The sequence below is a fragment of the Rhinoderma darwinii genome, chromosome 1, assembly GCF_050947455.1.
Source record: "Rhinoderma darwinii isolate aRhiDar2 chromosome 1, aRhiDar2.hap1, whole genome shotgun sequence".
In the NCBI taxonomy this organism is placed as follows: Eukaryota; Metazoa; Chordata; class Amphibia; order Anura; family Rhinodermatidae; genus Rhinoderma; species Rhinoderma darwinii.
The window spans coordinates 644,488,830-644,502,327 of NC_134687.1; the positions used below are offsets into that span (position 1 = coordinate 644,488,830).

At 48.2% G+C, this 13,498-nt stretch overlaps 1 protein-coding gene across 1 annotated transcript in view; it reads left to right on the plus strand.

The window, feature by feature from the left end:
* The first annotated feature begins 11,538 nt into the window (after positions 1 to 11,538).
* The window catches only part of LOC142676927 (uncharacterized), an 80,262-nt gene continuing 78,302 nt past the window's right edge, over positions 11,539 to 13,498 (plus strand). The window contains exon 1 of the mRNA XM_075847242.1: positions 11,539 to 11,705. The gene's annotated coding sequence lies outside the window, so the exon portion shown is untranslated. The remainder of the gene's footprint in view (positions 11,706 to 13,498) is intronic.

Sequence of the window (13,498 nt, forward strand, 5' to 3'; positions counted from 1 at the left end):
GTTGTGGAGGAGAAGATGAGAAAACTGGAGGAACTGGAGGATCTAGTACTGCAGACGTCTTTATGAAGAAAAGAGAAGATGGAGATCATACATGGGACAACACGCAGAACCTCACTTATTGATCATTGTGAGAAACATCTTCTCAGAGCCGTCACCACATGGAATAAAGGGGTATTCCCAACACGGACATTTCTCCCCAGGACATACCAGAAATGTCTGATAGATGCCGCTCCACCTCTGGGTGGCCTTGTTAGGCGGTTCCTGTAACTCCTATAGAAGTGAATGGAGAGTCACAATCTGCTCAGGTCCTCCTGCTATATAATATGCTGCCAACAGATCAGACTAGTGTTCAATGTGACAGATGACCTTTATGCATTAATACACCCCTGATAGAATTTTTACAGATATTAGTAGTTACCTCAGAGATCCTTGATCTTCAGAGACATCTAAAGTTCTTATTTATTACAATATTCCCCTATTCCTTGTAGACTGTTCACATCTGAATGACAGACACCAATCACGGCTCATGGAAACCGGCCGTCCAGCGTGCATGAATATATCGACCAAATTTTACCACTAACATAAAGTACAACATGTCACGAGAAAACAATCTCTAAATCGCTTGGATAGGTTTAAGCATTCCGACGTTATTATCACATAAAGTGAAATATGTCAGATTTGAAAAATGGGCTCTGAGCCTTAAGACCAAAACAATGCTGCGTCCTTAACACCTAGGCGCACGAGGACGCAACTGTACGTCCATGCGGCCAGTGTCTTAGCACACAGGGACGTAGTTACTGAGTGGTTCGGCGACAGTGTGCACCGGGAACCGGGAGGCCAGCTGTCCCTGACAGCTGACACTCCACTGTATGCCGATCAGTGGCTTATTTCCGCTGATATCGGCAATTGCAATCACCGCATTCAGGGGTTTCTAGCTCATCGGCAGACCTCACGATAAATCGTGAGGTTTGCAGATGGCTAGCATGGCGATCGGAGGCCAAGTAATGGCCTCCGTGTCTGCCATGTACGGAAGCCTATCAGGATCAGCCTCCTGATAGACTTCCTGTCAGTGACAGGACGTCACTGCCGTTCACGATTCACACTGTCGATGACAGTGTCGGTGACACTGTCGCCGAAAGTGTGCATCGGGAACCGGGAGGTCAGCTGTCCCTGACAGCTGACACTCCACTAGTTGCCGATCAGCGGCTCATTGCCGCTGATTTCGGCAATTTACCCGTTACATGCGGGACTCGATTGCGATCCCCGCATGTACAGGGTTTGTAGCACATCAGCAGCCCCCATGCAATTGTGGGGGCTGCTGATGCTTGTGATGGCACCCGGGGGCCAGACAACGGCCTCCGGGTCTGCCATGTATGCAAGTCTATGAGGATCAGCCTCTGTGACGTCACACTGACAGTTGGAATACATTACACTACCTAGGTAGTTAATGTATTCTAGCAGTGATCAGAGCTGCAGGTAAAAGAAGAAAGTGTAAAAAGTAAATAAAAAACAAAAAAAAGTTAATAAAAATGTTTTACAAAAGTGTAAAAATAAAAGATTTTTTTTTCCTATAATAAGTCTCTTATTATAGGAAAAAAATTAAACCATTAAAAAAACAGTACACATATTTGGTATCACCGCGTTCGTAACGACCCAATCTATAACACTATAATGTTGTTTTTACCGCACGGTGACCGCCGCAAAAAAAAAAAAAAAAACTAAAAACAATGCCAGAATCACAATTTTTTGGTCACCACCCCTCCCAAAATATAGAATAAAAAGTGATCAAAAAGTCGCATGTACCCGAAAATAGTACCAAATAGTACAACCTGTCCCGCAAAAAACAAGCCCTTACACCGCTTTTTTGACTGAAAAATAAAAAAAAGTTACGCCTCTCAGAATATGGTGACACAAAATAAATTATTTTCTAAAGGGATTTTATTGTGCAAACGCTGCAAAACAAAAAAAACTATATACATATGGTATCGCCGTAATCGTACCGACCCGCAGAATAAAGTAAAATTGTCATTTATAGCGCATTATGAATGCCGTAAGAAATAAAGAATTTAAAACGCCAAAATCACTGTTTTTGGCCACCAAAGCTCTGAATAAGATGTAATAAAAAGTGATAAAAAATTTGCATCTACCAAAAAATGGTACCAATAAAAACTACAGTTCGTCCTGCCAAAAATAAGCCCTCACACCGCTCAATTCATGGAAAAATAAAAAAAAGTTATGGCGTTTGGAAGGCGGGAAGTGAAAAACTAAAATGGAAAAGCAAAAAAGGATCAGTCCTGCAAAGGTTAATTAATTTCTTTTAAAAAAATTAATTATTACCACATGTGGGGTATTGTCGTACTCGGGAGAGATTGCGTTACAAATTTAGGGCGACTTTTTCTCCTTTGTGAGAATGAAAAAAATTCAACATTTTAGTGGACAAAAATGTTTATATTCATTTTCATGGCCTAATTCTACTAAATTCTGCAAAAGACCTGTGCGGTATAAATGCTTACTATACCCCTAGAAAAATTCCTTGAGGGGTCTAGTTTCCAAAATGGGGTCACTTTTGGTGTGTTTCCACTATTTTGTTCCCTCCAGGGGGTTGCAATCGCGACATGGCACTAAAAACCAATCCAGCAAAATCTGCGCTCCAAAATCCAAATGGTGCTCCCTCCCTTCTGAGCGCTGCCGTGGGTCCAAACAGCAGTTTATTACCACATATGGGGTATTTCCGTAATCGGGAGAAGATGCTTTACAAATTTTGGGGTGAATTTTCTTCTTTATTCCTTGTAAATATTAAAAAATGTCTGTTATTTCAGAAAAAAAGTAGATTTTCATTTTCACAGACTAACTCCAATAAATATAGCAAAATAACTGTGGGGTCAAAGTGCTAACTATACAACTAGATAAATTCCTTGAGGGGTCTAGTTTCCAAAATGGGGTCACTTTTGGGGAGTTTCCACTGTTTTGGCACCACAAGACCTCTTCAAACTCGACATGGTGCCTAAAATATAATCTAAAAATAAGCAGGCCCCAAAATCCACTAGGTGCACCTTTGCTTCTAAGGCCGGTGTTTCAGTCTATTACTGCACTAGGGCCACATGTGGGATATTCCTAAAAACTGCAGGACCTGGGCAATAAATATTCAGTTGTATTTCTCTGGTAAAACCTTCTGTGTTACACAATTTTTTTTATTACAAATGAATTTTGGCAAAAAAAGGAGACATTTTTAAATTTCACCTCTACTCTGCTTTATTTCCTGTGAAACGCCTAAAGGGTTAAAATACTTTCTGAAAGCTGTTTTGAATACTTTGAGGGGTGTAGTTTTTAAAATGGGGTAATTTATTGGGGTATTCTAATATATAAGGCCCTCAAAACTACTTCAGAACTGAACTGGCCCCGGTAAAAATCGCCTTTTGAAATTTTCTTGAAAATGTGAGAAATTGCTGCTAAAGTTCTAAGCCTTGTAACGTCCTAGAAAAATAAAAGGATTTTCAAAAAACGATGCAAATATAAAGTACACATATGGGAAATGGTAACTAGTGACTATTTTGTGTGGTATTACCATCGGTTTTACAAGCAGATACATTTAAATTTAGAAAAATGCACATTTTTGCAAATTTTATCTAAAATTTGGTGTTTTTCACGAATAAATATTGAATTTATCGACCACATTTTTCCACTATCATAAAGTACAATATGTCATGAGTAAACAATCTCAGAATCGCTTGGATAGGTAAAAGCGTTCCGGAGTTATTACCACATAAAGTGACACGTCAGATTTGAAAAAATCAGCTGTGCCACAAGGCCAAAACAAGCTGTGTCCTAAAGGGGTTAAAGAAAACAAATTGTGGGCTGGAATAGCAGAAAAAGCAGTGACTCCTGTTGTCTTTGGGTTTTGTTTTTGCAGCGTTCAACATGCGTTAAAACTGACTTGTTACCTTTATTCTCCGGGTCAATACGATCACGGCGATATCAAATTTATATATTTATCTTCTACAAGGAAAGAACGAGATGTTCAAACAATAACATAGTTTTGTGTCGCCGTATTGTGAGACAGAACGTTTTACAGTTCCGGTCATTGCGCAGTGTGAGGGGTTTTATATTTCCGGTCATTGCGCGGTGTGAGGGGTTTTAGATTTCCGGTGATTGCGCGGTGTGAGGGGTTTTAGATTTCCGGTGATTGCGCGGTGTGAGGGGTTTTAGATTTCCGGTGATTGTGCGGTGTGAGGGGGCTTATATTTCCGTGATTACGCGGTGTGAGGGGTTTATATTTCCCGTGATTGAACGGTGTGAGGGGTTTTATATTTCCCGTGATTGCGCGGTGTGAGTGGTTTATATTTCCGATGCTTGCGCGGTGTGAGGGGTTTTAGATTTCCCGTGATTGCGCGGTGTGAGGGGTTTTATATTTCCGGTGACTGCGCGGTGTGAGGGGTTTTATATTTCCGGTGATTGCGCGGTGTGGGGAGTTTTATATTTCCGGTGATTGCGCGGTGTGGGGAGTTTTATATTTCCGGTAATTGCGCGGTGTGAGGGGGTTTATATTTCCGGTGATTGCGCGGTGTGAGGGGTTTTATATTTCCGGTGATTGCGCGGTGTGAGGGGTTTTATATTTCCGGTGATTGCGCGGTGTGAGGGTTTTATATTTCCGGTGATTGCGCGGTGTGAGGGGTTTATATTTCCGGTGATTGCGCGGTGTGAGGGGGTTATATTTCCGGCGATTGCGCGGTGTGAGGGGTTTATATTTCCGGCGATTGCGCGGTGTGTGGGGGGTTTATATTTCCGGTAATTGCGCGGTGTGAGGGTTTTATATTTCCGGTGATTGCGCGGTGTGAAGGGTTTATATTTCTGGTGATTGCGCGGTGTGAGGGGTTTATATTTCCGGCGATTGCGCGGTGTGGGGGGGGGTTTATATTTCCGGTAATTGCGCGGTGTGAGGGTTTTATATTTCCGGTGATTGCGCGGTGTGAAGGGTTTATATTTCTGGTGATTGCGCGGTGTGAGGGGTTTATATTTCAGGTGATTGCGCGGTGTGGGGGGTTTTATATTTCCGGTGATTGCGCGGTGTGAGGGGTTTTATATTTCCGGTGATTGCGCGGTTTGAGGGGTTTATATTTCCGGTGATTGCGCGGTGTGAGGGGTTTTATATTTCCAGTGATTGCGCGGTGTGGGGGGTTTTATATTTCCGGTGACTGCGCGGTGGGAGGGGTTTTATATTTCCGGTGATTGCGCGGTGTGAGGGGTTTTATATTTCCGGTGATTGCGCGGTGTGGGGGGGTTTTATATTTCCGGTGATTGCGCGGTGTGAGGGGTTTTATATTTCCCGTGATTGCGCGGTTTGAGGGGTTTATATTTCCGGTGATTGCGCGGTGTGAGGGGTTTTATATTTCCAGTGATTGCGCGGTGTGGGGGGTTTTATATTTCCGGTGATTGCGCGGTGTGAGGGGTTTTATATTTCCGGTGATTGCGCGGTGTGGGGGGGGGGGATTTATATTCCCGGTGATTGCACGGTGTGAGGGGTTTATATTTCAGGTGATTGCGCGGTGTGGGGGGGGGGGGATTTATATTCCCGGTGATTGCGCGGTGTGAAGTTTATATTTCCGGTGATTGCGCGGTGTGGGGGGGGTTTATATTTCCGGTGATTGCGCGGTGTGAAGTTTATATTTCCGGTGATTGCGCGGTGTGGGGGTTTTATATTTCCGGTGATTGCGCGGTGTGAGGGGTTTATATTTCCGGTGATTGCGCGGTGTGAGGGGTTTTATATTTCCGGTGATTGCGCGGTGTGAGGGGTTTATATTTCCGGTGACTGCGCGGTGGGAGGGGTTTTATATTTCCGGTGATTGCGCGGTGTGAGGGGGTTTTATTTCCGGTGATTGCGCGGGTGAGGGGTTTTATATTTCCGGTGATTGCGCGGTGTGGGGGTTTTATATTTCCGGTGATTGCGCGGTGTGAGGGGTTTATATTTCCGGTGATTGCGCGGTGTGGGGGGGGGGGATTTATATTTCCGGTAATTGCACGGTGTGAGGGGTTTTATATTACGGTGATTGCGCGGTGTGGGGGGTTTATATTTTCGGTGATTGCGCGGTGTGAGGAGTTTATATTTCCGTTGATTCCGCGGTGCGAGGGGTTTTATATTTCCGGTGATTGCGCGATGCGAGGGGTTTATATTTCCGGTGATTGCGCGATGCGAGGGGTTTTATATTTCTGGTGATTGCGCAGTGTTTTATATTCCGGTGATTGCGCGTTGTGAGGGGGTTTATATTTCCGGTGATTGCGCGGTGTGAGGGGGTTTATATTTCCGGTGATTGCGCGGTGTGGGGGGTTTATATTTCCGGTGATTGCGCGGTGCGGGGGGGTTTATATTTCCGGTGATTGCGCGGTGTGAGGGGGTTTATATTTCCGGTGATTGCACGGTGTGAGGGGTTTTATATTTCTGGTGATTGCGCGGTGTGAGGGGTTTATTTCTGGTGATTGCGCGGTGTGGGGGGGGGGGGATTTATATTTCCGGTGATTGCGCAGTGTTTATATTTCCGGTGATTGCGCGGTGTGAAGGGTTTATATTTCCGGTGATTGCGCGGTGGGAGGGGTTTTATATTTCCGGTGATTGCGCGGTGTGAGGGGATTTATATTTCCGGTGATTGCGCTGTGTGAGGGGTTTTATATTTCCGGTGTGAGGGGTTTATATTTCCGGTGATTGTGCGGTGGGAGGGGTTTTATATTTCCGGTGATTGCGCGGTGTGAGGGGTTTATATTTCCGGTGATTGCGCGGTGTGAGGGGTTTATATTTCCGTGATTGCGCGGTGTGAGGGGTTTTATATTCCCGGTGATTGCGCGGTGGGAGGAGTTTTATACTTCCAGTGATTGCGCGGTGTGAGGGGTTTATATTTCCTGTGATTGCGCGGTGTGAGGGGTTTTATATTTCCTGTGATTGCGCAGTGTGAGGGGTTTATATTTCCGGTGATTGCGCAGTGTGAGGGGATTTATATTTCCGGTGATTGCGCGGTGTGAGGGTTTATATTTCCGGTGATTGCGCGGTGTGAGGGTTTATATTTACGGTGACTGCGCGGTGTGAGGGGTTTTTATATTTCCGGTAATTGCGCGGTGTGAGGGGTTTTATATTTCCGTGATTGCGCGGTGTGAGGAGATTTATATTTCCGGTGATTGCGCGGTGTGTTGGGGGGGGGTTATATTTCCGGTGATTGCGCGGTGTTAGGGGTTATATTTCCGGTGATTGCGCGGTGTGAGGGGTTTTATATTTCCGGTCATTGCGCTGTGGGGAGGGGTTTTATATTTCCGGTGATTGCGCGGTGTGGGGGGGTTTATATTTCCGGTGATTGCGCGGTGTGGGGGGGGGGGGGTTTATACTTCCGGTGATTGCGCGGTGTGAGGGGTTTATATTTCCGGTGATTGCGCAGTGTGGAGGTTTATATTTCCGGTGATTGCGCGGTGTGAGGGGTTTATATTTCCGGTGATTGCGCGGTGTGAGGGGTTTTAGATTTCCGGTGATTGCGCGGTGTGAGGGGTTTATATTTCCGGTGATTGCGCGTGTGGGGGTTTTATATTTCCGGTGATTGCGCGGTGTGAGGGGTTTATATTTCCCGTGATTGCGCGGTGTGAGGGGATTTATATTTCCGGTGATTGCGCGGTGTGGGGGGGGGGGTTATATTTCCGGTGATTGCGCGGTGTTAGGGGTTTATATTTCGGTGATTGCGCGGTGTGAGGGGTTTTATATTTCCGGTGATTGCGCGGTGGGAGGGGTTTTATATTTCCGGTGATTGCGCGGTGTGGGGGGGTTTATATTTCCGGTGATTGCGCGGTGTGGGGGGGGGGGTTTATATTTCCGGTGATTGCGCGGTGTGAGGGGTTTTATATTTCCGGTGATTGCGCGGTGTGGGGGGGTTTTATACTTCCGGTGATTGCGCGGTGTGAGGGGTTTATATTTCCGGTGATTGCGCGGTGTGAGGGGTTTATATTTCCTGTGATTGCGCGGTGTGGGAGGTTTATATTTCCGGTGATTGCGCGGTTTGAGGGGTTTTATATTTCCGGTGATTGCGCGGTGTGAGGGGTTTATATTTCCGGTGATTGCGCGGTGTGAGGGGTTTATATTTCCGTGATTGCGCGGTGTGAGGGGTTTTATATTTCCGGTGATTGCGCGGTGTGAGGGGTTTTATATTTCCGGTGATTGAGTGGTGTGAGGGGGTTTATATTTCCGGTGATTGCGCGGTGTTATATTTCCGGTGATTGCGCGGTGTGGGGGGGGGGTTTATATTCCGGTGATTGCGTGGTGTGAGGGTTTATATTTCCGGTGATTGCGCGGTGTGAGGGGTTTATATTTCCGGTGATTGCGCGGTGTGAGGGGGTTCATATTTCCGGTGACTGCGCGGTGTGAGGGGTTTTATATTTCCGGTGATTGCGCGGTGTGGGGGGGTTTTATACTTCCGGTGATTGCGCGGTGTGAGGGGTTTATATTTCCGATGATTGCGCGGTGTGAGGGGTTTATATTTCCTGTGATTGCGCGGTGTGGGAGGTTTATATTTCCGGTGATTGCGCGGTGTGAGGGGTTTTATATTTCCGGTGATTGCGCGGTGTGAGGGGTTTATATTTCCGGTGATTGCGCGGTGTGAGGGGTTTCAGATTTCCGGTGATTGCGCGGTGTGAGGGGTTTATATTTGCGGTGATTGCGCGGTGTGAGGGGATTTATATTTCCGGTGATTGCGCGGTGTGAGGGGTTTATATTTCCGGTGATTGCGCGGTGTGAGGGGTTTATATTTCCGGTGATTGCGCGGTGTGAGGGGTTTATATTTCCGGTGATTGCGCGGTGTGAGAGGTTTATATTTCCGGTGATTGCGCGGTGTGAGGGGTTTATATTTCCGGTGATTGCGCGGTGTGAGGGGTTTATATTTCCGGTGATTGCGCGGTGTGGGGGGTTTATATTTCCGGTGATTGCGCGGTGTGAGGGGTTTTATATTTCCGGTGATTGCGCGGTGTGAGGTTTATATTTCCGGTGATTGCGCGGTGTGGGGGTTTTATATTTCCGGTGATTGCACGGTGTGAGGGGTTTATATTTCCGGTGATTGCGCGGTGTGAGGGGTTTTATATTTCCGGTGATTGCGCGGTGTGAGGGTTTATATTTCCGGTGACTGCGCGGTGGGAGGGGTTTTATATTTCCGGTGATTGCGCGGTGTGAGGGGTTTTATATTTCCGGTGATTGCGCGGTGTGAGGGGTTTTATATTTCCGGTGATTGCGCGGTGTGGGGGTTTTATATTTCCCGGTGATTGCGCGGTGCGAGGGGTTTATATATTCCGGTGATTGCACAGTGTGGGGGGTTTATATTTCCGGTGATTGCGCGGTGTGAGGGGGTTTATATTTCCGGTGATTGCGCAGTGTGGGGGGGGTTTATATTTCCGGTAATTGCGCGGTGTGAGGAGTTTATATTTGCGGTGATTGCGCGGTGTGAGGGGTTTTATATTTCCGGTGATTGCACAGTGTGGGGGGTTTTATATTTCCGGTGATTGCGCGGTGTTGAGGGGGTTTATATTTCCGGTGATTGCGCAGTGTGGGGGTGGGTTTATATTTCCGGTAATTGCGCGGTGTGAGGAGTTTATATTTCCGGTGATTGCGCGGTGTGGGGGGGGTTTATATTTCCGGTGATTGCGCGGTGTGAGGGGTTTTATATTCCGGTGATTGCGCGGTGTGAGGGGTTTTATATTTCCGGTGATTGAGTGGTGTGAGGGGGTTTATATTTCCGGTGATTGCGCGGTGTTATATTTCCGGTGATTGCGCGGTGTGAGGGGGGGTTTATATTTCCGGTGATTGCGTGGTGTGAGGGGGTTTATATTTCCGGTGATTGCGCGGTGTGAGGGGTTTTATATTTCCGGTGATTGCGCGGTGTTATATTTCCGGTGATTGCTCGGTGTGGGGGGGCTTATATTTCCGGTGATTGCGCGGTGTGAGAGGGGTTTTATATTTCCGGTGATTGCGCGGTGTGAGGGGTTTATATTTCCGGTCATTGCGCTGTGTGAGGGGTTTATATTTCCGGTGATTGCGCGGTGTGGGGGGTTTATATTTCCGGTGATTGCTCGGTGTGAGGGGTTTATATTTCTGGTGATTGCGCGGTGTGAGAGTTTATATTTCCGGTGATTGCGCGGTGTGAGGGTTTTATATTTCCGGTGATTGCGCGGTGTGAGGGGGTTTATATTTCCGGTGACTGCGCGGTGTGAGGGGTTTTATATTTCCGGTGATTGCGCGGTGTGAGGGGTTTATATTTCCGGTGATTGCGCGGTGTGAGGGGTTTTATATTTCCGGTGATTGCGCGGTGTGAGGGTTTTATATTTCCGGTGATTGCGCGGTGTGAGGGGTTTTATATTTCCGGTGATTGCGCGGTGTGAGGGGGTTTTATATTTCCGGTGATTGCGCGGTGTGAGGGGTTTATATTTCCTGTGATTGCGCGGTGTGAGGGGTTTTATATTTCCGGTGATTGCGCGGTGTGAGGGGTTTATATTTCCGGTGATTGCGCGGTGTGAGGGGTTATATTTCCGGCGATTGAGCGGTGTGAGGGGTTTATATTCGGCGATTGCGCGGTGTGGGGGGGGATTATATTTCCGGTAATTGCGCGGTGTGAGGGTTTTATATTTCCGGTGATTTTTTTTTTGGTGACATTTTGGGGACTTTTTATTTCATATGTTGGAGAATCGCGGCGACCAAAAACAGCGACGTTCACAAGTGAATTATTTCTGTGCTTAAATAAACTTGATATTTTAATAATTTGGACATTAACGGATGCGGTGATTACATTATTTTTAATGTTTACATCATTTATTGGAAAAAACAACAAACAAAAAAGAACCGTATTACATTGGTAACCGGTCTATATCGCGCAGTTTCTTCGGAGGACAGAGGAAGCCGCGATCTCTAACTGATCAGATGCCGCGGTCGCTATTAATCACGGCATCTGAGGGGTTAAACAGCCGGGATTGCGCGGTCTCTGATCTTGGCGGTTGCCGGCGGCTGTGAGAAGTCGTGTACGGTGAAGGCTCCGCTGCTTCTAGTGTGACGGCGCACGTACAACATAATACTATAGATCTGATGTCACCAAGGGGTTAATCCCTACTGTATTTCATATTACAGCGCTAATAATAAATAATAATAATTACCAACACTGTGCCAGACAAAAACGCACCAAAACCGGACATAAATGACCTCATGTAACCTTACCTTACTACTGCATCATGGGAAATCTCCTGACTGATAACAGAGAGAACACTAAACAACAACGGTGATCCGAAGTCATGTACACCCGCCCAGCGCTGCTCTCTACCTCATACACGGCAACAGCTGAAGGACCTGTGGTGACGTCACCATCATGTGACCGGGACAGAACTCCGCCTTTCATGTCACGTGATAATCCATGCTTTACACATCAAAGCAGCTACGCCACTCACAAAGCCCCGCCCCTCATGTCGCGTGATCAATCTCCTCCCGCTGATAAGCCCCGCCCCTCCTGCCCCGGTCACCTGATCGTGACGTCATCACAGGTCCTTCAGCTATTTCCGTGTAAGAGGTAGGGAACAGCGCTGGTCGGGTGTTCTCTTTATCAGTCACCCCTGTATAAGTGTGTGTATATAGAGAGCTGTCAATCACTGAGTGACCCCGCCCACTGGACTCCTAGCCGGGATTTAACCCCTCCAGTGCCGGCCTCTTTGGGGTAAGTTGTTATTTCCGGTCTTTGTAGTGGTCGGATGGTTTGTGGGACGAGTCGTATTTTGTAATGACATAATATTCGGGACATACAACTTATTCACTGACTTTTATACATTTCTTGTTAACCCCTTCCCGCCGCAGCCATTTTTTGGATTTTTTTTTTTGTTTTTTCCTCTTCACCTTCCAAAAGCTGTAACTTTTTTATTTTTCCATTAATATTGGCGTACGAGGGCTTGTTTTTCGCGGGACGAGTTGTAGATATTCACAGCACCATTTTTTGTACCATATACATACCTCCCAACATTTGAATTCGGAAAAGAGGGAATTTTAAGCCACGCCCCTAACCACGCCCAATATCCGGCATAAACACATGAAATCACGGCCAGATCCTTCTGCAAATAACACGCGCACATTGTCACTGCGGATCTCTAGACTGGATATCACAGATATTATGGATCCGGTTATGTCGTCTTTGTGTTACTTTTCCTAACTTGGGTATAACATTTCCTCATCACGGCGGCAGCTGCAGGACAAACCAAAAGGCTGAGAACAATGAAAGTCAAGAGGGAGACCCTGTGGTGGATGACTGTTCAATTGACAGGTAGCAGAGTTACATGATGGGGATTTTTTTTTTTATCCAGTAGTGTAACTCTGCCACCGGTCAATGGAAAAATCATCCACCAGATCCCCCTGTAGATAGCGCCAGACACCGCCCCCCTGTAGATAGCGCCAGACACCGCCCCCCTGTAGATAGCGCCAGACACCGCCCCCCTGTAGATAGCGCCAGACACCGCCCCCCTGTAGATAGCGCCAGACACCGCCCCCCTGTAGATAGCGCCAGACACCGCCCCCCTGTAGATAGCGCCAGACACCGCCCCCCTGTAGATAGCGCCAGACACCGCCCCCCTGTAGATAGCGCCAGACACCGCCCCCCTGTAGATAGCGCCAGACACCGCCCCCCTGTAGATAGCGCCAGACACCGCCCCCCTGTAGATAGCGCCAGACACCGCCCCCCTGTAGATAGCGCCAGACACCGCCCCCCTGTAGATAGCGCCAGACACCGCCCCCCTGTAGATAGCGCCAGACACCGCCCCCCTGTAGATAGCGCCAGACACCGCCCCCCTGTAGATAGCGCCAGACACCGCCCCCCTGTAGATAGCGCCAGACACCGCCCCCCTGTAGATAGCGCCAGACACCGCCCCCCTGTAGATAGCGCCAGACACCGCCCCCCTGTAGATAGCGCCAGACACCGCCCCCCTGTAGATAGCGCCAGACACCGCCCCCCTGTAGATAGCGCCAGACACCGCCCCCCTGTAGATAGCGCCAGACACCGCCCCCCTGTAGATAGCGCCAGACACCGCCCCCCTGTAGATAGCGCCAGACACCGCCCCCCTGTAGATAGCGCCAGACACCGCCCCCCTGTAGATAGCGCCAGACACCGCCCCCCTGTAGATAGCGCCAGACACCGCCCCCCTGTAGATAGCGCCAGACACCGCCCCCCTGTAGATAGCGCCAGACACCGCCCCCCTGTAGATAGCGCCAGACACCGCCCCCCTGTAGATAGCGCCAGACACCGCCCCCCTGTAGATAGCGCCAGACACCGCCCCCCTGTAGATAGCGCCAGACACCGCCCCCCTGTAGATAGCGCCAGACACCGCCCCCCTGTAGATAGCGCCAGACACCGCCCCCCTGTAGATAGCGCCAGACACCGCCCCCCTGTAGATAGCGCCAGACACCGCCCCCCTGTAGATAGCGCCAGACACCGCCCCCCTGTAGATAGCGCCAGACACCGCCCCC